The sequence below is a fragment of the Gymnoscopelus braueri genome (assembly GCF_963280865.1).
Source record: "Gymnoscopelus braueri genome assembly, chromosome: 24".
NCBI lineage: Eukaryota > Metazoa > Chordata > Actinopteri > Myctophiformes > Myctophidae > Gymnoscopelus > Gymnoscopelus braueri.
Genome location: NC_137626.1, coordinates 23,206,622 through 23,233,025, shown reverse-complemented (window position 1 = coordinate 23,233,025; position 26,404 = coordinate 23,206,622). Strand labels below are relative to the sequence as shown.

General features: G+C 43.4%; 1 pseudogene across 1 annotated transcript in view; it reads right to left on the bottom strand.

Moving 5' to 3' along the window:
* The window catches only part of LOC308080657 (R3H domain-containing protein 1-like), a 66,758-nt pseudogene that overhangs the window by 19,612 nt on the left and 20,742 nt on the right, over positions 1–26,404 (bottom strand). Inside the window, exons 3-16 of the transcript XR_013935052.1 lie at positions 23,022–23,039; positions 21,596–21,685; positions 16,727–16,847; positions 15,844–15,922; positions 15,070–15,129; positions 13,226–13,366; positions 12,643–12,751; positions 11,231–11,256; positions 10,517–10,570; positions 9,227–9,462; positions 7,166–7,456; positions 6,638–6,807; positions 3,879–4,244; positions 142–265 (exon numbers count right to left, since the gene is read on the bottom strand). The product of XR_013935052.1 is annotated as a R3H domain-containing protein 1-like (transcript). The remainder of the gene's footprint in view (positions 1–141; positions 266–3,878; positions 4,245–6,637; positions 6,808–7,165; positions 7,457–9,226; positions 9,463–10,516; positions 10,571–11,230; positions 11,257–12,642; positions 12,752–13,225; positions 13,367–15,069; positions 15,130–15,843; positions 15,923–16,726; positions 16,848–21,595; positions 21,686–23,021; positions 23,040–26,404) is intronic.

Here is a 26,404-nt window from a genome sequence, read left to right as displayed (position 1 = left end):
TGATGAAAAAACATATAACCAGTGACATTGAAAGATGTTGATCTATTTGTAGTGATTCCAGAGTTTGGCAACAATAGAATAAAGTTTATTACTATAATAAAGTTGGAGGAACTTGACATGTGTGGTTAAATGTGTGTTTACCTTGCTGTTGGCTCGGAGGGCAGTTATAGGGCAGTGGAGTGACGGAGGGTCGATAGTGGTGGTGGTGCTGCTGCTGGCCAGAACACTGGGGATAGTTGGCTGGTGCACAGTAGCATGTAGTCACCTACAAGAACCACACAGTAACATGTAGTCACCTACAAGAACCACACAGTAGCATGTAGTCACCTACAAGAACCACACAGCACAACATGCTGTTCAGAGATGTTGTGCACACACACACACACACACACACACACACACACACACACACACACACACACACACACACACACACACACACACACACACACACACACACACACACACACACACACACACACACACACACACACACACACACACACACACACACACACACACACACACACACACAGTGGTGGAAAAAATACTCACATTTTTTACTTAAGTAAAAGTATCAATACTGCAATCTAGAAATACTCCGTTACAAGTAAAAGTCCGGAATTCAACATTTACTTGAGTAAAAGTACAAAAGTATTGGTATCAAAATGTACTTAAAGTACCAAAAGTAGAAAGTACTCATCATGCAGAATCTCCCATTTCAAGTTTTCAGATGTACTGTATAAACATATTTTGAAAATAGCAGATCTACAAGCTCACAATGTGTCGCATCTCGACGCATTGTGAGCTTGTAGATCGGCTATTTTCAAATGTCCGAAATGTATATAGGGCTGAAGTGGTTAATGTATGTTTTGTAATAATAATTCAAATCTACAAAGTAACTAGTAACTAAAGTTTTAAAATAATTGTAGTGGAGTAAAAGTACGATATTTCCCTCTGAGATGTAGTGGAGTAAAAGTAAAAGTATTGACAATTGGAAATACTCCAGCAAAGTAAAAGTACCTAAAAACTGTACTTAAGTACAGTACTTAAGTAAATGTACTTAGTTACTTTACACCACCGCGCGCACACACACACACACACACACACACACACACACACACACACACACACACACACACACACACACACACACACACACACACACACACACACACACACACACACACACACACACACACACACACACACACACACTCCCCCCCCCCCCCCCACACGGCAGGGAATGGGTACGTGGTTTCCAGGGACGTAGTGGAGAAGATCTACCAAGCCACGCTGACACTCGATGGTTCTATCCACATGGATGACGTGGTCATGGGTATCTGTGCCAACATCGTGGGCGTCACGCCACAGCATCACGTCTTCTTTACACGTGGGAACAAGGCGCCCTACCACCCGTGCATTTACAGGCAGATGATGAACTCGCACAGTCATCACGGCCAGGACATGTATGACCTCTGGAAGGCGGCGACGGACCCGCAGGTCCAGCAGATCACCTCTAAGACAAACTGCAAGTTGGTGAAAATGGCTCTCCTGTGTAAACCTAACGGGGATGACACCTATCCCTGTAGGGCGGCCTTTGTGTAGGATAGATTGTGGTTAAATGAATGAAATCAGGGGCAGTCCGGGCACTTAGGCTCTAATGTAGCCTGGATTAGCACATCGCAGGTTCGAGTCCCGTGCTGCGTGTCCCTCTCCAGGAGGTCCATACCGACTTCCATCCAATGAGTTCCGGTAGGAGACACAAAGGAGACTCTTTGTGTCTCCTACCTCCATCTTACAATTTTTTTTTGTCCATGTGGTGAAGTGAACGGGGACTAAAGACCCATGAGGGAGGGTATGGGGAGAGTTGAGTTTTGTTCAAAGCGAACTGAATATATATATTTTTAAAGCGAACATTTGTAACTCAAATCTTTGCTTCTGGGGGTCCCTGGAACAAAATATTTAAAATGGGGGTCCGCGGCCAAATACATATAATTTTGTCCTTGACCTGAAAAAGTTTGAGAACCACTGATTATAGCTTAAAAGTTTAAAAAAGTAAAAAAAAAAAAAAACTGTTAGAATTTAGAAGACATTTGTAGAATCCCCAGAAGCAAAGATTTGAGTTAAAATGTTCGCTTTAAAAAAATATGTATTCAAAGACTTGCAAAAATAGTAGATCTACAAGCTCGTAGCGCGGCACAGCGCTATGAGCTTGTAGATCTGCTATTTTTGTATTGCCAAATAAATCTAAAATGACAGAGATGTGTTCCCGGATTGAATGGGTTTAAATATACTACATTACAGGCATTTTATGTTGTACAGTGCTACCTTCTAATGAGTCAGGAATCGCTGACTTTGCCTGATTTGTCTGGGGACTGCCTCCTTTAATTTTGGAGCAACATTTGCAGTCCATGAACAACCACACTGAGAACTAGGTATTAGAGGCATTTGAGATGATAAACACTCAGCATTCCAATCTAAATCCACCTCCAGATGGAAATGAAAAAGAGGGATTTGGGAGTTAAACGTTAAATCGTTGCTGTCGGACACCAAACCTCTTATCTCCATATTTTTAACTTTTTGTGTTTTTTCGTTACTACAGTGTCACAAAAGTATCAAAAGTAGCAGATCCACAAGCTCGAAACTCGGTGCGAAGCAACACATTTTGAGCTTGAAGATCTGCTACTTTTGCCATTTTTTTTTAAATCTTGAAAAGTAACAGTTTTGGACATGTGAGGTTTTCACCCGACAGAGACGAAATTATGTTTCTAATGCAGGGCTTTGCTATAGATTGTGAATGAAGTCTTCAGTTCAATTAAGTAATCATGAGTCCAGTCTGACAGATTTAAGTCGATTTGGAAGATTATTTTGGTTATTAAGGATAAGGATGTGTATGTAATTTATTGCAACCCTTTCCTTTTATAAAATTAACAGTTTACTAGGACAATGCACCAGGCGGTCTGAGTGCTGTGGCATACAAACAAATGGTGCCATTTTTTTTCATAAATATGCTTCTGCTTTTGCCAGCAATGTTAAGATGCCAACTTTTGTCACTTCCGATTCTGTCCATGATCATCTATTTTGTTTCAGGTGCAGGTGTTTGATCGACGGTTAACAAAATGCTAACGGTAGCTGGGCTATCAGCATTTTGCGACCCTAAAAAAAAAATCACTTTTTATAGCCGAGTAGTCGCCTGACAAAAGAAATATAAAGATGTGTCAATGACAACACCTGTACCGTGTCCGTGTTATAATACTATATTGAAAAACAAAATAAGTGGTCACAGACAGAATCAGAGGCAAAAGGTTGCTTCTTAACATCGCTGATAATGGAACAATGTATAGGCCTATGCAACGAAAGAATGTCGGCCGTGTTTGGACTGGTTCCAACTTCCAGCAAGCCCCACTGGCCTTGATATGGACTGGAGAAGTGACTACTAGCCTCAGAAGATCAATGAATAATGTCCCCAGTCATGATTATAGCAAGACACACCGTTAATGCACAAATAACCATGATGGACTTCACAGCCCCGACTATGCTGACACCACTCTTCTCCATTTTGTCCACTGGGATTTTAAAAGAATAAATGACTGCCCTCACTGCTTGTCAGTATTTTTCATGTTAGATGTCAGTTTATGAACCACATGAACCCTAGTGTCCCTAATCTGGTTATGTAATAATAGGCGAATATCTGCCGAAAAAAAGCAGATTGGCTATTTTCAACAAAGAGATTTGATGTAGAGGAAAAAAGGAGGGGCCAAATATAGACCCCTGGGGGGTCAATGATGTATATAGGGTTTAAGCAGTTAATAGCACATGTCAGTGACCATAGATAATGTGACATTAGTAACTAAATCGAGGAGGGGGGTTCATACTTGCGGGACAGGCTGCTGGATGTAGGTGTGTTGCTGCACAAACGACTGGTTCATCGTAGGCCCGGGGTAAGCTGCAGGGCCCGGCGTGGTGCTGGGGTAGGCGTGGGTAGGGTTTGTGCCGTTTGAGTAGGGGGTGGCTGGAGCCAAAGCCGGGTGGTGTCCAGGGAGCCCTCCTTGGAACCCCCCAGGGGGTCCAGCGAGCACATAGCCAGCCACCTGCTGCAGAGGAGGCCCATGGATCATGACGGGTGACGCGTGGTGGTGGTGGTACATAGCCGGGAAGTGGTGGCCATCCTGGGTACCACTGTCGCCAGGTGTCTGCCTCGCCAGGCTCATGTGGCTGAACTGTGCGTTCAGCGTCTCAGGCTGATGGAAAGAAAGGGATTTTTTTTACACATGCAAATGTGTCAGATCAAGTGAAAATAATTATAAAGCCTCTGCCACTTTTAAGTACGAGGGGGGGGGGGGGCTGCCTATTTATCTATGTCATCAGCTCACGTTTAGGTCTGACAAGCTGTTGGAGCAAGGAACATCTTTTGGTCATGGATTATTCAGTGTCAACATCTGGAAGTGAATTAATTATTAACAGAGATTTTCCATCAGTGTAATTATCCATGGCGACTTATCTGTGGCTGAAAGCAGGTCAAAAAATAGGCTAACCAAATGCATGATCTACATAGGCGAGTAATAAGTTCACCAGGACACTTAAAGCCCTATTTATACTTTGGTGCACGACCCGCCTGTCACTATATATGTTAGTATAAATTAGCCCTTACTTAACCAGCTGGATGGTTAAGTAAGGATGAATTTGGATCCACTGTCCAGCAATGGTAGGAACTAGATGAATGATAGTCAATAATTAATTTTTAATAATGACAACAAAAAGCCTTACAGGCGGATCTGACTAATATTATGTTGAGTGTTATGCCTGGCATATCACATATGTACAATAGTAGACGTTCAATTTTAAGTCTATGTACTCCCAGAACAGTAGCTCGACAGATCTGAATTATATTTAATAAAGTGGAACTGATCCCTACGATGCTAAGTTTGCTGCCATCTAAGGATTACAAATTATCTAAAGGGTCAGGCTGAGCCTGGTAGTTGGTACACTGTGATGCAAGCAACACAGATTTAGGTGTGCCATTCTAAGTATTGACAGTACTAATGACTAGTCAACTGGCATTTGCCATGATCATTAGATGGAAGCAAACTCACAAAATTGGCCCGGCCCTAGGGCAATTTTGTGAGTTTGCTAGGCCTAGGCCCTAGGGTTTCACTGTCAAAACGTCAAAGAACAAGTGATGAAAAAATGAAAATAAAAGGAGAAGAGAGGTTCTGTACCACAGTGTACTGTTGGTTAGGACAGACGGGCAGGAACTGAGGAGGAGGAGGAAGAGTAGAAGGAGGAAGAGTAGGTGGAGGAGGAGGATAGGAGACCGTTGAATATTGAACAGGCACGGTAGAGGACGACTGGAAAGGAGAGCGGAATGGCTGAGGAGGGGAAGACAAGAGAGATGGAGAGATGGGGGTACATAAGACATGAGACTGCGAGAGGAGCAGAGTGCTAACACGGTACGGAGCCCTGCTGGTAAACCGGGCCAATGTTACAACGCACAGACGGGGTGACCTATTTGTTGCTAGCCAGTGCCGAGGCACACTGGTGTGCTGTGAGACCAGTCCAGGTGTGCCTTGGGATTTTGTGACAAGCACACCATTATTATTGCAAGGTAGCTACGCATCTAGACAAAAAGTTATAATCTTTAAAAAATGTACTATATCAGTATTTTGTGCGCAGTGCGCACTCATGTCCTAATACAGAGGCAAATTCTATACCCCAAAAAAAATATTTTAACAATTTTCAAACCGGTGTCCCTATTTGGGGCATGTCATTATAGGCGCAAATGCGTTATTATAAATATTGTTTTAGTACTTATTCTTTCAAAGATATGCAAGCTCGCGATGTGTGCGAAGTGAGCTTGGCTATTTTCACTATGAATACAGGTGTGCCTTTAGATTTTGACTTGCCCATTGGTGTGGGCACAAAACATGTGAAAAGCACTGCTCTAAGCAACCATTCTTTTGCATTTAGATGCTCAGTTACCGTAACTTAAAGGATCACAGATCAAACAGCTATGTTTGACATGTTTAGCCTAGAGACTTGAATGTTGCTTGAGATAGATCCAACACACATATCATTGTGCAATTTTTATGAATTTTTAAATCAACTAGACCGGTGCCCATTGGGAACGATGTAAATCGAGTTTGAAGTCGGTCAGACGGTTCTCGAGATACTTGAACTACAGACAGACGTACAGATGTACAGACAGACGTGCAGAGATGTCTTGTTATCATTGCGCTTGAATGCATTTTAGAGAGCAGATTGATTTGAAAAGTCTAGCCGAAAATAGTCAATTACTAAGGTATTCAGGTTTCCGTAAGATTTTAATGACTATGGATAAAATGTCCTTTACGGTGCTGTCAGGTTTGAGAAAGGGTTGTAGCTTTCTATCAGAACACATCCTTGACAGAGGTTTCCTGGACGGCGAGTTTGTTTTATTTTCACACTGCTATAAAGGCTGTGTTTTCAATAAGTCTTTGAATAACTCTGACGGAAAGGCCTTGGGCAATGTTGCCGCGGCCTCGCAGCTTCATGAATCTCGAGAGCGGCTGAATGAGATTTTAACGAGCCAAAAGTAAAGTTGCTAAATCCCACACGCCCCCACCCCAAGTCTAGTGATGTTGCCGTGCCCACTGACCTGCGAGAGGAGGTGATTGGCGGTTGGCTGTTGCTGGGCAGCAGTAGCAGCGGTTGGCTGGTGCGGGGTCTTGGCCTGCTGTGGCCTGCTGCCAACGTTGTGGGCGTGGCCGGCGGCAGTAGTGGGGTTGTACACCACAGCGCTGCCGTCAGAATTCACCAGAGGCAGGCCTATCAAAGAGGAGCCCTTCAAGGATCACTCGCTTTGCTTGCACCAGAAACCACACTGAACCGTACATGCAGCAACGTTTTATAATGGCATGCTAAAGAGTGTTTCTTCTCTTCGCGCAATACAGAAGAAACATTAGTATCTTTGGCAACTCAAGGAGACAGACAAGAGAGGAAAGAGCTGTGTCATTCACAGCAAGAAAGATCAAACGGCCAAAGAGAATAGGCAACAAAGAGCGGCGACAGATTTATAGCCTAAGGAACTTCTGTAGTTTCTAGCCTTGACGAAGACAGCTACAGAGTGCAGACACATTCAAATATCATGCAGTTTCCAGGGGGGGCACCTTGCGAGGACACTAACCTGTGTGTGTGTTGACCAGAACAGTGGCACCGGGCGGCATCCCTGTGCTATCCAGAGGCACCAGGTAGAAGTTAGTTGCAGTGGTGGTGACAGCCGAGGGCGCAGGCTGCAGCGCTGGGCCAGTCTTGGCTGCTACTTCGGGGCGGCAGGGGGGGGCTTTGGCCTCAGTGTTGGGGAGAGCGGCGGGCGTGCTGGGGACGCCGTTGCCGCGGGGCTGGGCCGGAGCTGGGAGGGGAAGCTGGGAGCGAGAAAGAGAGCTGGACGAAGAACCCACACTGGAAGATTCTGACCCTGGGGAAGCAGGAAGCAAACGAGGTAGACTTTTAAACCTCATGAACCCTCGCTATTTTTAGGGAAGAGATTTGGTATAGAGATTAACAGTATTGAACCTTGGGGGGACACTAGTCAACGAAGTATATCTCTGCTGTCCGGCAGGAACCAGCTAACTCCAAAATGTTTATTTTTTAGGAAATTAAAAAAAGTGGAGTTAGGAGGTTTTGTTCATCATTGATAAGAACAGCTGAATGGACCTCCAAGCTCACAATGAGGTTGGAGGTCAAAAGAGGGTGGAGCCTGGAGTCAGCAAAACCAGCTAACTCGGGTGGACTTCACTGGTTTAGCAGAAAATTTGAGGATCCAATGGAGTTAGCTGGTTTTGTCAGAAGCGCTTTTTAATGCTTTTTATTGGTTCAATATTTTTTCAATGGCCCTGATTTATGGAAAGAAATGCTAAAGCGTTAGCTGGTTTCTGCCGAAAACTGTTTAAGTGGTTAAACTCCTGCATAATGTGCATATACAAGACCATCATGTTCCCTGTTATGGTGATTGTAATTACATTTTAACAACCAAGGCATCCAGAATGTAAAAGGGCCTGAACGTACAAAATAAATCAACGCCACCACAATTCAATCTGTATTGCAGTGAGATGCGGAAACTGTCTTTAAGCAGACATGCGGTGCAGACTATTGCATAAAGATGTGGTCTGTGGGCGAAAGAGAGAGAGACTGAGAGAGAGACAGAGAGAGATGAGAACAGCAGGCGCAAGAAGGCTCATTGCCTCACACATCCAAGCGCTAAGTGAGGAAGGCAGCCAATCGCTTCCTAAACAACGAAAATATATTTTTTTAATAAAAGCTAGCTCCCTGTGAAAAATGGAATAAGATCTATCTTATATATAATAAAGTAGAGAGTCAAATAAGTGTCTGCGTACTGACAGACAAAGGGAAAAAGCAGTCCGTATCTTCCCTGTTTGCATGCATGTCACTGAGATAAAAGCACAAAATATGGCAGAGCGAGGGAAGAGATATTTTCGACCGAGCAAATGCACTTGAGGAATGGCGCAAACTTTATCTCGCCGCCGTGCCGTAGCCCAGGAGTTATACATTATGCAACGAAACTGCGCCGCTTTATTCTGCCTCTGTCACGGTTTTCGGAGAGGCTCTTCCATCACCGATATTCTACATTTTTTTCTCCTTTCTTAAAAAAAAACCCCCAACCCATCCTGGTGAAAAAAAACCTTGGTAGAGAGAGACGGAGAGCTTCCTGCTACAGCGCAGCAAAGCCTGAAGACTTCATTGGTAAAGACTTGACTCCAACTCACAAACTTCACTTTACGGAGGGATGTTTGTGCGTGTTTTTATTTAATTCTTTTTTTTTTGGTCTGCGAGATTGGGCCAAGAAACACTCCTCTCCTCACTGAAAGCATCGAAGATTCTCCTTTAAAACATCTCTTGGGCGTTTGTTAATGCAGTGTTGATGCGATCTAATTGGTTCCACCGTGGCAGACAGAACTCGTTATTCCAAGACAAGGAATGGAATCTGATTACGGGTATAATCAGATCAATGTTTGACACGGTCTCTGCCGGTGCTCAGTGTTGGGGAAAAATAAAACATTCTAGAAATAAGAACACCAGACTAATACGAGTCTGGCATAGAAAAGCCCTGCAGTTATTTATCTACTCATTTACTTTGGACAGCCAAACTATTTGTGTGCTGAAATTGAAACTGAAACTGCACCTCCTCCATCGCCTCCCTCTCTTCCCCTGCTTCCGCCCTACTTGCCTGTTTTGGAGAGCCTCCCAGTGCTCTTGCTGCTGGCGGTGCTGTCCCCTCTAACCAGGCCGGTGGAGGTGCCGCTGAAGCTGCTGGCCTTGGTGATGGGAGGAGGCCGCGGGGCCAGGCGGTTGGAGCTGTCCGAGCTGTCCGTGCTGCTCCACGGGCGCAGCTCACTGTACCGCGCCGTGGCTTCGGTCTCTGAGCTGCTCTGCCGGCTGGCACCGGAGCGTCCGGCCCGCAGACTGGAGAGCAAGGACCAAGGGGTCAGTGTGTGTGTGTGTGTGTGTGTGTGTGTGTGTGTGTGTGTGTGTGTGTGTGTGTGTGTGTGTGTGTGTGTGTGTGTGTGTGTTTGTGTGGATGGGTGCTTAACCCAAGATTCTACAAATGTCTTCTAAATTCTAACAGTTTTCTAAAAAACGTATGTTGCTATACTAGTGGTGCTCAAACTTTTTCATGTCAAGGACCCCCAAAATTATATGTATTTGGCTGCAGACCCTCATCTCAAAATATGTTGTTCCAGGGACCCCTATCCCTCCAGTATCTATTCATGGAATCTCTGTACAGTATGTGTATAAGTGTGACTGTCCTTTGCGTGTTTCAAGAACCGTTCATCCGACTGACTTCACACTTGCCGCGTGTATTGCTGAGAACCCAAGGGAGCGCAGTCTCGAGTGTGAAGTCGATTGGTTGAGTGGTTCTCGAGAACACTACAAGCAGCCCTACCGAATGCCTCGACAAGTTAACACTGCAAGCAGCCATACCGCAGACCTCGACAAGTTTACACTACAAGCAGCCATACCGCAGACCTCGACAAGTTTACACTACCAGCAGCCATACCGCGGTCCTTGACAACACCGCAAGCAGCACTGCCAAGCAATCGGCCTGCTCCAAAACAGCATGCATTCTGAATGGCCACGCCCTGAACAGGCACTGTTCGACTGCAGTAGTAGTACAATACTACTTCAGTACTACAGTAGTTCCCAAAATGTTATTTAGACATAGGCAAGTTGGCATCTTGCCCCTCAAACACAATGATGCATGCATTCTTTTAAGCCAAAAAACAAAAAAAGGAAATCAATGAAGTCTCCCCTCGCCTAAACGATTAAGTTCAAGCTTGCGTTATAATGTTTTTAACCCTTAACTGGATGAGTCAAATTACATTATAAACATTGTGAGTGCCAAATCAATATGCACACAGATTCAAAAGTAACCCTGTGTTGTGCTTGCGTTAGTGACACGGTAGCAAAGCGCTGAGAGAGGTAATGAACTGAATGGTGTGTGACAAGGCGTACCGACCTGAACATGTGCCGCCTCTGTTGGCTGCTCAAGCACGCCTCTCCATTCTGAGACCTGAGGAGAGAAGGGGGTACAATAATGCACTCGTCTGACACTGGGTATGACAAGACCCTCTGGGCAACAGACAGGTGAATTAAACAGGAACAGTTTCATTCCAAAGTGAGCAATGTAATGGCTGAATAATGTGACATTTATTTGACATTTCACTTATTGGAAATCTCAAGACAAGAGTCACATTTTAGAAGGGCCCAATCAGATTCTCTACTTGTCATACACAGGCAAATATGCCTTTTAAATGTATTTGCTGTGTTGTGGTTGCAATAGGTTTGTTTGTGTTGGTAATGTTTGTCAACAGAGGAAAGAAATCACATATTGGGACTATTGAATATGATTTAATTTAACTGATAACCTCACAAGCTTTCTCATCATTTTACAGATAACAACATTGATTGGATACAATAAATACAAAAATAATAAAATGAAACATCTTTGATGTACAACTTGTTTTTTAAGGCTGTGATTTTGAAGGCTTTATTTAAGACATACACAACAGTATATAAATATAAAAAATGATATTGATATTGTAAAAAAGCACTGATGTTGCTTTAGTGAATACAAAGATTATGATTACCTTTCCAATATACTGCGCAGCTCTATGCCCAATGGACCGTGTACAAATTTGATCAAATACTGCAAATGCAACACATTGCTTACCTCTTATCTAGAACAAAATGATCCCCCTGTGGAGGACAATAAAATGATGGTCAATGATGTGGCACATCTCATTCAGAAGTATTACAGTATATTATAAACTATAAAGCATTTTATACATCTGGTTTATAGAGACAGGACAGTGAAGGATTGTCAGAAAGTTGGATACATTTTAATTTGGCTTCAGGATTAGATAACACTATTTTAATGTATAGTTGCAGCAGCACTTATCACCACATACTCCCGTGGCATTACGCCAAGCCTTTGCACGCCAGTATTTCTGCAGCTATAATGTGAAAGGGACTTCAAGATCTCTGTTAATTAAACTCACTCAACACGGTCATCATTGCATTGAGTGCACCATTTGTTTTAGTGCCTTATGATTTCCACGATGCCTGTGGAATAACAAAACATTTATGAATAATAACATACTCGCGCTTGATTTGTGATACAGCGTTAGCGTTGCACTTATGCAACACAGTTAATGTAAATTGATGTTTAAATGACTGCTAAATGGGGACAAAAGCACCATCTGCAATGCAGAAGAGTATCCAAATGATCTTTATGAATCATCAGCGTGCACCCTGAACACAACATTAATGACTAAACGCAATGCAGAGCAGGGTCCAAATGATCTTTATGAATCGGGACAACTATTATGCTAGTTTTATCAACATACCAATTAACCGGAAATCAAGACACTCTCTTTCCACTGTTCCTTGACGATTTATGAAATATTTAACATCTTATTTTGGGGGCTTTTCTGAGCCTTTATTTGATATATAATGGAGAGAGACAGGAAACATTGAGAGAGAGAGTAGGGGACATGCAGGAAATGGTCTGGCAGCCAGGAATCGAACCGGGGACTTGCTGTCAGGCATTAAGAGCCCATGTGGTGCATGCCCTAACCACTCAGCTATTGGATCGCACCAAGCATGCCTATTTAAAAAGAAACGTGACATAGCCGTTTCCCATTTCCCTGCGGGTTTTAGCATGACGCTCAGATTTGTGCGACAAACAAAAAAACCTGAGCTCATGTCACATGAAAATATTCCGTTGCTAAGCCACTGCAACTCCACATGTTCTTGCCTCTATTGATTTGCTCCCGTCATCTGTCACACTCATGCAGATCTGAGGAGATCATATATTCACAAACACACACGTAAACATACGCACAAACTTTAACGCTACGCCCGGGACACCAGATTGTCTCGCTCTTACAAACATGTCTCGCTCTTACAAACATGTCAGAGAGGAAGAAGGAAATGACAGCTTGGGGAAAGAGAGGGGGAAAGAGAGGGGGGCAGAGAGAGAGAGGGAGAGAGGAAGAGAGAGAGAGAGAGAGAGAGAGAGAGAGAGAGAGAGAGGGAGAGAGCGAGAAAGAGGGAGAGAGAGAGTAAACTAACAACACCCACCACAGTGTCTTGGCGATCAAAGCTGGAGTTGTCACGTTTGAGGATGTAGCGTTTCTGGAAATCGTCCACCCTGTCATCTGTGATGTGCTCGGAGAACTTCTGATCGGGTCTGCCGTGCGTGAGGGAGGAGGGGGTTACAGCAGTTTTCGTGGCATCTCACTCTAACAGACGCTAATAGACAGCTGTAGCTGCAGACATGCACAGTACAATCCCGATTTAACTGTGTAGGAGCATAAAGACTTATCTATGCTTACTGTAGTTGCACCCCTGGGTCACATCATGCCAAAATTGGCCGATCTACAGGCACACAACACGTTGTGAGCCTGTAGAGTGGCTATTTCCTATGCGCGACACAGTATGTAACCAAGTATAAATCAAGCGTAACAGTTCACATTTGGTTCCAATATGGGTTTACCTGTATTATTGTACATGTGTAGTTGCAGTGATATAGTACAGTATATAATAGTACATTATAGAAGGAATATACTGCATGCAACTGTGGCTGGCACGTAGAATGACCAGCGTTGACCAGGGACTGCAGCTATAATGGCAATCAGGGGTGGAACCAAAGCAGAGCACTCACATCCTGCTGTTGGCCGTCTTGTTGATGATCACTGACTTGCCACTGGGGTCCACATTGTGGTCCATGCCGAAGTAGGCGGCCACTCGGTGCAACAGCATTCTGTGGTAGGATGTCATGGGAGGGAACTTCCTCTTCTGGCTTCTAGAGCGGAGAAAATAGGTTGGCTAGTCAGTGTAAGTCAGTGGTTCTCAAACCTTTTCATGTCAAGGAACCCCAAATTGATATTCATTTGGCCGCGGACCTCCACTCGAAAATATTTTGTGCCAGGGAGCCCCATACAAGATTTGTGTTGTTCAAAGTTTAAAAAAAAGAAAATTAAATAGAAGAGCTTGTAGATCAAATAGCCGGTGTATAAAGTGTGTTAAAGTGGTTAAACTGATGACGATGGACTGGTTTTGGCAAATGTCTAGAAAGCACATATTTGACACTGAGCACTTTCCACCACCACCTGCCTTCCCTATTTTGGGCATTCAAAATGTGAAACAAAAAGGGAAAATAGACACACAAAATGGCGCCTTGTGACAAGTTCAGACACTTTCGTCAAGTAAAACCATTTATTGCAATGATATTGCATTACATTTAGCGGTGTGGCCCCTGTGATACTACCGATTTATCTGCGCAAGCATGACACAGCATCTGAGATCACGAACCCTGCCTGAAGCAGAGCCCAAGACAATGAGTTATTACATGGACAACTTCAAGGGCATAACTTGAGATACACAGATATAACATGATAACAATCCCACAGAAATCCATCCAATTAAGATACTAACATAGTGAAGAACTAAATGTCACAAGGAGGACGCCTGGGGAGGTGGAGGGAGTCTGATCACTGACAAGCTGCAGAGAAGGTGCTGAAACTTATGCTGAGCACGTAGTATGCAGAGTGAGTGGCGTTCTGCTAAAAAAGATTGGAGGGTGACAGAGCCTGGGGAACAGCTTGACTGCCTGAACTATCGCGATGCTCAATTTGTTTTTGCACTATTCTCACATGACACCGTTGCATGATGAAGTATAAAATAGGTCTTAACACATTGGGTGCCTGAATTTCTTAATAACAACTTACCGTGGGTGCCAGCATTCTCCCCATTGACTGCGCTTTGCTGTTTAAAGCTCTAGACTCCACGACGAGCAAATCCACGTAAAAAAAAAGCATGCGTTCATGTAGCGCGATGACCCTGGCTACATCCTGGAACGATAACATTTCACTCGCGAGTTACAACGGGGAGGGATCGCGCATCGCGCATGACCGGTTTTCCCCACCGGAAACAGATTCGGAGATACAGACGTTTTAAAGAAGGATATAGACAGGAAGCGTTTTTTTTTTTCGGTGATCCATCTGGCCCTTCCTTCTCAGGATCACAATGGGTACTCCCAGAGCTGCTCTAGCCCCTTCCGTGTGAAAAAAAAAAAAAAAAAAAAAAGACACCAAAACCGTTTAAATACGGTTTTGGCACTCCGCGTCACTTTTTGCACCTTTTGCAAAACCGTAGATATATACGGTTTTGGCACCCCATGTGTTAAGTGGTAAGCCCTTTTAGACCTGAGGCCGGTTTTAAAAACGCCTTCTTAATCCTAACCTAAGTTTTCTGAAAAACTTGAATGCTTTTATTCAAAACATTACTAAAAAAATCATTGTCTTGCTATAAATGTACATAGCAACATCTTAAAGGACACAGCTGCTTTCCCAGATTGAAGGGTATAAGAACGTATAGGCTTTCCAGGTCTAAATGGGTTAAACATTTAACATTTTGAGTTTTAAAGCTGATCTTTGGTGGCTTATTTCGTAAGTGAGTCTTATAAAAGCCAGTGAGATTTTAATACAAATATATTTTTATCCTTACTCGTTATTGCTGATGAAGTCCAGTATGTCCTGTTCCAATTTCAGTAGCATTATTCGATCCCTAGAAATAAAGTATAAATGATGCATAAAGGCAAGGGTATTTGCATTTCACACACACCGACAGTAGATGAAAGACACACACACACACACACACACACTTCAACGGGGGAGTAAAACACAAACATAAAAGGAATTTGGGGGTGGGAGGTATCTGCAAAGGTGAGATGGAAAATGACCTAAAAATAAATACGAATGTGCCAAAAGATTAATTTTTTATTTCAAAATATGAAATTGCCTCATTTCTCATAATCTAATTTGGTAATGTAGACTCATTTTATGCAGTTCCCAATAAAATAAAAGGTCATATTCCTACAGTACCTGTATGTGCTGCATTAGTTTGGGCATAACTCATGTTCTAGAAAACTTGTAAGGGGGTCTCATAGGATAAGACCACTGACAGTCAGGGATCACACACACACACACACACACACACACACACACACACACACACACACACACACACACACACACACACACACACACACACACACACACACACACACACACACACACACACACACACACACACACACACACACACACACACACACACACACACACACACACACACACACCACCATTGATCAATGCTTGATAAAATCTTAATAAGTGTCTCCTGCACTGGCAGCAGTCAGTACGTGGTATTACCCCAGGGTAGTGTGTGTGTGTGTGTCTGTGTGTGTGTACGTGCACGCTATGTGTGTGTATAACGTACCTGGGGTTGTTCTTCAACGTGTTCACCAGGAACTCATGCAGATCGATACCAGTGGAATCGGTGTAGTCTTGACTGGAATCTTAAACCAAGAATGACAAATATTTTTTTATTTCAACATGGCCGTCATCCTATTGGTTGCCAAGACCTGCATCAGTCCAGAAAGCTAGAGCAGTGGTTCTCAAACTTTTTCATGTCAAGGGACCCCCAAAATGATCTGTATTTGGCTGTGGACCCCCATCTCACAGTATTTTGTGCCAGGGACCTCCAGAAGCAAACATTTGAGTTAAAAACTTTCACTTAAAATTTTAAGAAATATTATATTCAAAGATTTGCACAAATGTTCCAAATTTTTCAAATATAGCCAAAGTATAAAATACGGTTAAAGTAGTTAAAATGATTGTCCCCCCCAAGGACCCCTGACGGTCCCCGGACCACACTTTGAGAACCACTGAGCTAGAGGGCTGATGGTAGCTACAGGAAGTCAGCTCTGTGGCTGCAAGTGCATTGGTGGCAAATTCACTTCACCGATGTACTTAATGGACTCTTAATTCTAAAAGGTGCACAGAATACAAACAATAGCAATTAGAAAATACAATAATCTTAAAAGGCAACATAAAGCAGCATTAATTTAATTTACAGATCGTTGCTGTCGGGCAGAAACCTTGTATCTACCTGTTTAAACGTTTTAAGTTTTTTTCCGTAAATTAATGCCCTACTTCGTCATACAAGAGTGTCACACAAAAGTAGTGAAAATAGCAGATCTACAAGCTCAAAACGTGCCACGATGCAATGCGTTGTGACCTTGTAGATTAGCTATTTTTTACCATTTTAAAAACAAAAGATGCAATAATAAAAAAAGGAACGAGTTTGCATGCACGCTCACCTCTAGACAGCATTTTTCTTGGCTTGTCCACAGTGTCGTAGGCATTTTCTTTCTCGGTTTCGTCCTTGGTGGACCATTCCTCTTTGTCAAACGGCTGGCAGGTCTGGAGACAAAATCCATCCTGCCCAGAGAGAAAGGGGAATAAAAACAAAAACGGAAAAAAATATCAGTTGCGATGCTGTGCTTCAGGAAGGAGTCAGAGGTTGGTCTTTGCTCGCTGATGTCTTCACCTTTGTCGTGGTCTGTGTGTGTCTGTGTGTCTGTATCTGTGTCTGTGTGTGTGTGTGTGTGTGTGTGTGTGTGTGTGTGTGTGATGACAGCCTGTCGGTTTTGTTAACCAATTAACAATTAAATACCTCCTTTTTTCCCCTCCTCTACACAAAATCTCTTTGACAAAAATAGCCGATCTACAAGCTTGTAGATGTGCTATTTGAATTTTTCAACGAATGACCTCCCCAGAAAATAGTCGCTTGGTTTCATGCGGTTAAATCACTTCCACGAGTAACACCTGTATACACACAGCTCCACATCACTTGGGTAACGTGTCAGCATTTTACAAAGGATTTCACAGGCACTCTGTGACCTGTCGGGAATTGCTGTTGGGAATGGCAAACAGACAGCAGCCATTAAAGTTGGAGCGGAAAGAATTATGCATCTTTTTCTCTGTGATCTTGCCCAGGGTTTTTAGGTTAATTAGAGAAAAAACATGAGCAAACAGCGAAACTCAAAGAGCCACTTAATAAAGCTGACTGATTTATGACCAAAAAATAAGGCCTGCCAGTAGTAATCCTCCCGCATACATTAATTCCAAATCACTATGGCAATTAATCCACCAGATTAGTTTGTTTTTTTATTAAGCACCTGAATGAGAGATTAATTTGAGCACAAAATTAAACAAGGCAGCACATTTGGCTCCTATAAACATACTGCTCATAATGCTTACACTTGACGGTCTGACGCTATTCCTTATATATGTATCCTATGCCATATACTTATATTTACTTTTTCTATATTTTACTCTTATAGTTTATACCCTCTTTTTTTTGTTGCTGAATTCTTTGCGTATATAATTAATGTGTCTGAGAGCAATGCACAATGTCAAATTCCTTGTTCTACTGTATTATGTGAACATGCAGTACTTGGCCTTTGTGTGAATAAAATTCACATACTGCACTGTTAGATGAAGGCCTGGTCTACATGTCAGAAGCAAAATCATCTTATCCTTTATACACTCAGTCTGGGATGCTCAGACCAGACCATTACATGAGCAGGACAACAGCAGTGAGAGTGAGGGTGTTTACTGATACTGTGTAGGGATGTTTGCTGGTGGCTCCATGTCAGATGGAAGCTGGCAGACTGACGTACAGCTGTTTTGGCATCGCTAAAGCATCTGGGTGTGCTTCATTTGATTCCTGACATCTAATTACAGTGCTTCCACAAAACACCGGAATGGGACAAACATCGTCATCTGCCCTGATATTCAGTTAACAAGCTGTCGATCAGTTTGTAGAGTTCTAGGCTGCATTTGGCATCTCCTGAGTGGAGCATTGACGGATAGATAATCACTGGTATATGGATATTATTGGCCTAAGTGGTGTGGCTCTAAGGGTGGCGATCTCGATGCATCCAGCACTTTTGTCCCAAACAACATACCGCGAAAGCTACTGGCTAGATTACAATGGAATATGAACCCTACTCATTTTGATTTATTTGATTTGCACAGCATTGATTTGCATTTCAACAGTTTACTGTATATATACATAATGCATGATATGTTAGTTCTTTGACCTCTTTCCACGGGAAAGTTGACAGTTAGTTGTTGTGCCGGTGAGGTAAGAAACCCTAGGGGGGCTTATGGGAGAACCTCAGCGTTTTACATTACGTGAAATTTGAATTTATAAAAAAAAACTAAAACTAGCAAAAAACAAAATGTATGATTTTGATCACCCCCTTTCCTACAGAACCACCCCCAGGCCAAAAGTCTGTCACTTTTGCATCGGGAACAAGATGAACCCTACTGATTTTGGTGACCCAATGACGGGTCCTCTAATGTCCACCCTTAAGCCTGATTTATACTTTGTTGTATGACGGTGTCACATGCAGAAAATAGCTGATCTGCAAATGTTATCCTATAATATAATCTATCTATAAATGCAGTTTGTCTGTCTGTGTGGCCGTCCTCCCACATATCTCGAGAACCATCCAACTTCAAACTTGGTGTGTGTATCACTGAGCACCCGAGGGACAGATGTGGGACGTCAGTCGGATCGGCGGTTGTCCATATATGGAGATCTCTGTATCCGTCTGTCTGTCTGTGTCACTTTTATGCCCATTATGGAGATCCCTGATGTCATCAATATGACGTCATAGTACTGACATCATAGACTGGCCTCAAAGTACTATGATAATGCATACTGCACTATTCAGTCAGTACTCTGACAACAGGTACAACGGGTTTCCCAACAGGCATTGCCCAAGTATAATATACCACTCCCCTTTTTTCTTTTTCAAGGTGTCGCTAGCGGGGATTTTAAACTAGCTAGTTTTGATAATCTTTTAGTTTTTGGATGCAGAGAGGAGGAGAGCTTATGTATCTTTGAGAGGAGTATCCATGTGGAACCTAATCTGAGTTCCCAGAAGCTCTGGATGTGGAACCCCACCAGAGATGATGTACCGCCCTGTGTATGGCCCCTAACGTTACAAAGTTTCACTTACCATTTGAAGAAAAACATTGTTTTTGCATGTACAGATTATCAACTATCAACCACAACTTTCACACTCTTCATAAGTTTCACTTTGTCTTCGGGCGAAGCCGTAAAAATGCAGTTTTTTAAATTTGGCTGCCAATGATATGCACTTTGAGTTTTAGGGATGTGTGTGTTATGCGTAAATCACAGCAGATTGCTGATCTACAAGCTCACAAAGAGTCATGCTGAGACCCGTTGGTGAGCTTGTAGATCGGCCATTTCCTGTGTGCAACACCCGCACGCGACTATGTACAGTACACAGTATAACTCTGGCTGAACTCACTGGCATACAGTGCGTCTAACCATTTTGTCTGTTCACCTCATCATGGCCCCCCGGTGTTAATCTATAGACTATCTTTGCCACAGAGCGCCCCTCTGAGACAGCTGGACCCCCGTCCCACCCCAATAACAGCAGCCGGGGAAATATCGGGCCTATTCAATTAAGTGTGCTCCATAGCTCTGCACGGCTGACATGTGGAAATTGTAATTTCCCTCACATGATTGATGGCAGTAATAAAAGACGTCGTGTGAGTGCACACCGTGCCAGACTGTACGCTGTGAAATCCTGAGTGCAAGGGTCCATTCGTACACTCTCAGAATCAAATGAACCCTCACAGTTTTAATGTGTAGTGGGAGATCACTGCTGACTGGCTCACCTGGTGTATGTGTACCCTGTGTACTCTGTGTGTGCATGTGCGTGTGCGTGCGTGTGTGTGTGTGTGTGTGTGCGCGCACAGTAAGCACTTGTGTTCAAGTTAGAGTTGTGTGCAGCCGAAGTGCGTACACTTGCATGGCAATGTGTGTATTCAAGCTGTGGGCTGTGTGTGCATGACTCTGTGCGTGTGCGTTACTAAGCGCGCATGCACGGAACTGCACATTCAAGCTGCGGGATGTGTGTGCATGAATGTGCGTTGCTTTCATGTAACTGTGTGTGTTCAAATTGGGTCTTTGCAGAGAGCCATGCAATAGTAAGACTTTCCTTCACTAATGGGTTGGGATGGAGGGATTTGGAACGTTGCCCAAAGCCTCAACAAAAAAAAGAGAGAGAACTGATTTGGGTAACAAAATCCTTGCTGCAGGACCTAGGAACTGCATAGTGTAACTACTGATGATGATGATGAGACACAGCCTGCTATTGATCAAGCCTTCTGTCAGATCTGAGATCAGAGATTACGACCCATTATTTCTTTAACAAGCTGAAAGGAAAACCTGACCTTCCACGACAGTCAGACTGGAGTATAATGAAACATATGTGACTTGTATGGACAGACTGAAATGTGTTGGCGTACTATGTAGATATACTGTAGGCACATTGAAGGGTACATTGATCCTGAATTTGTGGAGTCCTTGCCCACGGCTTTCTGATGCTTTAACAGCTATTTTCTCAAAACGTGCTAAATCAATTCTAATTCTGTTGGAGAGTGTAGAAAAGACGTGAGAAAAAAGGAAAATTCAAACATAGCTAAACTAGAACCTCATAACGTGTTGCGTTATAATAACATGCCCAAAATATGGACGGCAGGTAAAAAAACATTGTATAATTGCCAATATGGATGTCGTAAAAAAGGCAAATAATGTGTGATACTGTATATCGGTCAGACTCTAGATGACTAGAGGTAGGACAGATATGTACTGTGCATGGAGATAGATACAATAATTGACTTCAGTTCACACAGAGCCTTACCGTGTGTAAGGAAAAGTAAAACAATTTAAAAAAAAGAAGTAATTGTTAAGGGAGACAAATTTGGTTAGCCTGCCAGATATGCATTACCTATCCGTCTGTCTCCAGTGTCAATAGCTTGTAATCTGGTTCAAATGAAGACCGCAACGGTAGCTAATGACATTATCCTGCAGGTAACCCACATGGTCGTTTGGGCCACTTTCAACCTACCGTCCCTATTTTAAGCATGTCATTATTGTAAACAAATTGCTGATCTAGTCTGTAGGATGGAATGCAATTAATTAGAAACTCTGCCATTTAAACGGGCATGGCTTGGGACCCGTAGCATGGTTCGATACTTCCCTGTTTCTCACAAGTACACAGACAGCCCCTGTTTGTTTAAACGCAGCTCTCCCTGAATCATGCGTAACCACCAAGAGTACAGAGTGCTGTATTTTTTACCTGAAGTGCTTCTATTGGCTCAGGGGTAGTAGCAGGCGGAGACTCCTCACATACTGCCAGGCTCCGCATTAACTTCAGTTTGGTGCTGGGCTGGGTATGATAACGAAGGCACGCGCACACCCACACCCACACACACACACACAAACACACACACACACACAGACAAATTACATTCTCTATAATATCTACTTTAACACACAATATCAAATAAAAGCAAGGCCATGTACAAAATTCATAAATATAATAAACAAAATCCCATCAGCACAATACAATATTGAAAGCGAATCTCCAGTGACATGAAAATGTCATTTTAGGAGTAAAATGAAATGGGAACGGATCTGACATATTCAAGCAGGCCATTCGCCTGTTGGCTACCAAGTAGATATTGTCAGATAATGTGAACATGGTGGTCAAGAATGTGTGAGAAAGTTGTGGTGGGTAAAACCAAAAACAAACATAAATAACATCTAGAAATAACACATTTTACAATATAAAAGTATGAAAGAAGTGATTGAACTTAAATCTATAGGATTAGTGCTTATATTAGTCTGTAGATTTCTGTATTTCCTACTGTGTTAAGTGTGAACGTAGAAGACAGAAACAGCCACATCTACATCCTAGTGCATGCACTCGGCCAGAAAAACGGATTGTGATTCCAACGGTAACATGTCAAGAATGTCCACACAGTGGAGGCACGAAAAAAAAAGAGAGGAACAACAGCCTCAAATTATTTGGAGACCAGACAAAAAAAAGGCGTCCATCTTAAAAACTAAGATTCAAGCTTTGAAGCAAACACCCCAATGCAAGTATACAGCAACTGTATACTTATAACACAGCTTACGGTAGTAATGGTAACACTTTTATAATGACACTTTCAATGTTAATTCTCATAATTGTAAGACATTATAATCATGTTATAATGCTTCATAATTACTCTTATAATGCATTGTAATCACTGTTAAAATGCATTATACTGTCATTATAAGTCAGTGGTCATTTATAAGTAATTATAGAATGCTTTATGTGTTATGATTATTGTTATAAAGCACTATGAGCATGAATGAGTTCTTATAACTATAATTATACAGTGTTATAAGCAGATTATAATACATTATACTGTAAGTATGTTCATAATGCATCATAGACATGGGATGCATAGCAAGTGTTACCGCAAGCCTTAAGGTTTATCACAGGCGTTTCATTTAGGTGTTTCTGGGTGCCAGCATGGGTTAACTGTACAGGAGCCGTCTTTGCCGGCACTCAGTGACACCTAAATGAAGCACAGCACACCCGCAACTAATGTCATTACCGTCAGCTGTGTTTACCCTTCAAAATGGCATGCTGTGAAAAGGCTGCACTGAAGATCAGTTATTTTCAGAGGGCGACATGCTCATACAATGAAGTGCAAATGAGGTTTTAAGCGTACCTTTGAGAACTTCACAGGCTGTCCAAGGTATTGCGCAGGTAGGGGGGTTTAGCAGGGGAGGGGTGAGTAGGAAAAAAAAGAAACACAAGAGAAGGGGAGAAAATGGCTGAATGAAACGCGTTGAATTAAACATGACTGGCCTAGATTTCCCACACACTGAACAAGAGCTCAGGCAATTCAGAACAATTTGTTTGCAAACATGCTGAACTACCCTGCCTTCTGCCATTTTAAATGGCACACACACACACACACACAAATATACACACACACACACACACGTTTGTATTACGATACTTGTGAGGAAATTAACATTTTAGGATGGTGATTGTATGAAGGCCATTTTTATATTTTTAAGCCCTTTTACAAATAGCCGACCTACAAGCTCACAACGTGTGTGGTGCTACACGTAATAAAGCAACCATTTTTAGTGTGAGTACCAGGTAAAATGGTCCTCACAATGTCTTCTTGTGGGGACATTTGGCCCTCACAAGTATAGTAATACACGCACGCACGCACACACACACACACACACACACACACACACACACACACACACACACGAAGAAAGGCTAGCCGATATGGGATTTTTAGAACCAGTACTGAATCTGATATAAACTTCCCAAAAATAACGTATTCAAGATATATGTGCTGCGGCTGGAATTAATAATTCACACCTTTTCCTGCACGCACCGTGTCAATACAAAATGCCCGCATTTACGATTTTTCCCACCACAATGAACCACTGCCCACGATACAGTACTGTATGGATTGTTCTTAGCACAGATTCACAAACTGTTCTTCGCAACAGACAGCAAGAAAAAAAGAAGACACTTTAGGTGTAAAAAGATTAATTTGAAAGCAGATCTACCGGCATCACACGGGTCATTTTCCAGGTAGCGGAAATTTCACATAATTGAAACAGGGCCGATACGGAAAGCTCTCCTATCTATCCATCTCTCTCTTTTCTCCTCTCTCACACACACACACACACACACACACACACACACACACACACACACACGCTTTCTCAGCTTCAGACGTATTCTAGAAAAACACCAAGCCTTTTAGCCGAAAAGAATTTGGGTCAGTTTTAGAGAGCACGGCATTCATGGTTTGTGCTCAAAACTGTGTTCGGCGGTCATGCGGATCGGACCCCTGGCTCTGAGAGAAAGCATCGCAGGGAAGGCAGAGACCAGCCCGTCCAACAGCGCATGAGACAGCTCCACTGCCCCTGTGCTTCACGCACCACTGACTTACTGTATGTGTCTGTGTGTGTATTCAAGTGTGTTCAGAGAGAATGTGTACGAGTTTATGTTATGTGCGCGCCCGCACAAGAGAGAGAAAGGCCGTGCATGAATGTGTGTGTGTGTGTCTAAATATGTGTGTACATGAGTAAATCTGCGTGCAAACAGACGGAGTGTGTCAGTGGGTAGACGTCAGGAGGAGGGGCTGGGTGGGGGCTCTGCCAGGAACCATTTCAGTCTGAATACAACACGTCACACACACACACACACACACACACACACCCACACACACACACACACCAGTCCTTCCACCCTGCCCTCTACACACCGAAGGACACCCCACCCTACCCCTCCTCCACCCCTGGCCTGGAGGGCCAGATAACACCTAATAAAACATTTTAAAATCAACCTTTGTGTGCTCACACATTTCCACTGCTAGCTGTAGCCGCCCAAATCCTTGCTAATACATCACCCTGGCTCTCACACACACACACATACACACACACACACACCTCCCCTTGTCCCCCATGTCAGGTCGTATGGACGTGGAGGGCGGGGGCCAAGTGGCAGGCCAGCTAATTGAGTGTCGAGGGCAGGCGGTGCAGGAGAGAACAATGCCAGGAGGAGATAAGAGAGGAGAGGAGAGGAGAGGAGAGGAGAGGAGAGGAGAGGAGAGGAGAGGAGAGGAGAGGAGAGGAGAGGAGAGGAGAGGAGAGGAGAGGAGAGGAGAGGCGAGGAGAAAGGGCTGAAGTCAGCAGAAGCAGGCAGTCACCAGCCACCTTTGCTGCCGCAGAGGACAGCGCTGCAGGCAGATGGTGGCAAAGTCACCCAGAATCCGGCGGCTCGTCACTCTTCAGCCCTCTCTCTCCCTATACCTTCTTTTGTCCCTCCTCTCTCGCTCTCTCTCTCTCTCTCTCTCTCTCTCTCTTTCTCCTCTCCTGTTCTCTGCATCCCGTCTCTCCCCCTTTGTCTCTCTTTCACACACACACCTCTTTCTCTCCCCCCTGTTACCTGTTTTTATACTCTTTTTTTCCTCTAGCCCACTCCATCTCTCTGCCCCCTCCCCCCAACCCCACCTTGTTCTCTCTCTATCGCATCATTTTTCCCTCTCTCGTTTGCGATCTCTCCATTTCATCAACGGTCTTCCATCTCTCGTTTTTCTCTCTGCTCTCTATCTCTCCGATTCTCTTCCGGTCTCATCCATCACCTATGTCTCTCTCTCTCGCTCTCCCTGACCTCTCGGCCTGCTCTCCCTTTCTCTCAAATTCAATCAAGCTTTATATGGGTTGCACAACAGAAAGCGTTTACATATGACATAACATGTTGCATGTACGTAATTATATTATAGTATGTAGTGTTACGTGTCAGCATACATATAAATGATAAACAAACAGAAATTAATTCAACACATGAAAAATCTAATGTAGAAGTTTACAATTCATTCACTCCCCCTCCCTTTTACACACACTCTCTCTCTCTTTCCATATCTCCTGTCTTGTCTTCTGGTCCCCGCTGTTCCCTCATGCTGGTGTCTTTCCGGTCCACATGGTGACAGACACAGGAAGTTGCTACATAAGCCAGGATCTGGGCTCCAGATTATCTGCCTGCCTGACTCCATCTCTCTCCCTTTCTCTGTCTCTCTCTCTCTCTCTCTCCTCCTCTCTCTCCCTCTGCTGCTCCTAACCCCCCCCCCCCCCCCCCAACCCCCCACCTTTCTCCCTCTCCTCTCTCCATGCGTCTGTCCCAACAGCCTGGCTTGGCCACGATCCTATTCATAAGCTGGTCCAACGGTGGCAATCTTTTTTCCTTCCCATATGGCGATATATTTGTATTTAAATATAAGGAAAAAAATGACAAAAGAATGTATTTGAATATATGACTTGGAAATATATCTATATACAGTATATAAATGATATACGCACGCACGCATGCGCACACACACATTAGGTACCGTATATATACAAAATACATTGACATTTTATTTTCTACAGTCTGCCTATTGATGTATAGCCTGCGGTTACTCGTGTATACATCGGCCACTATGTGGGCAAGGTACAGTATTATGTGACATGTCTGCAACACTGACGTGTCAAGCAGTTAACCAATTTGGCGGTCTATTTAACCTGTAAGACCAGGAAA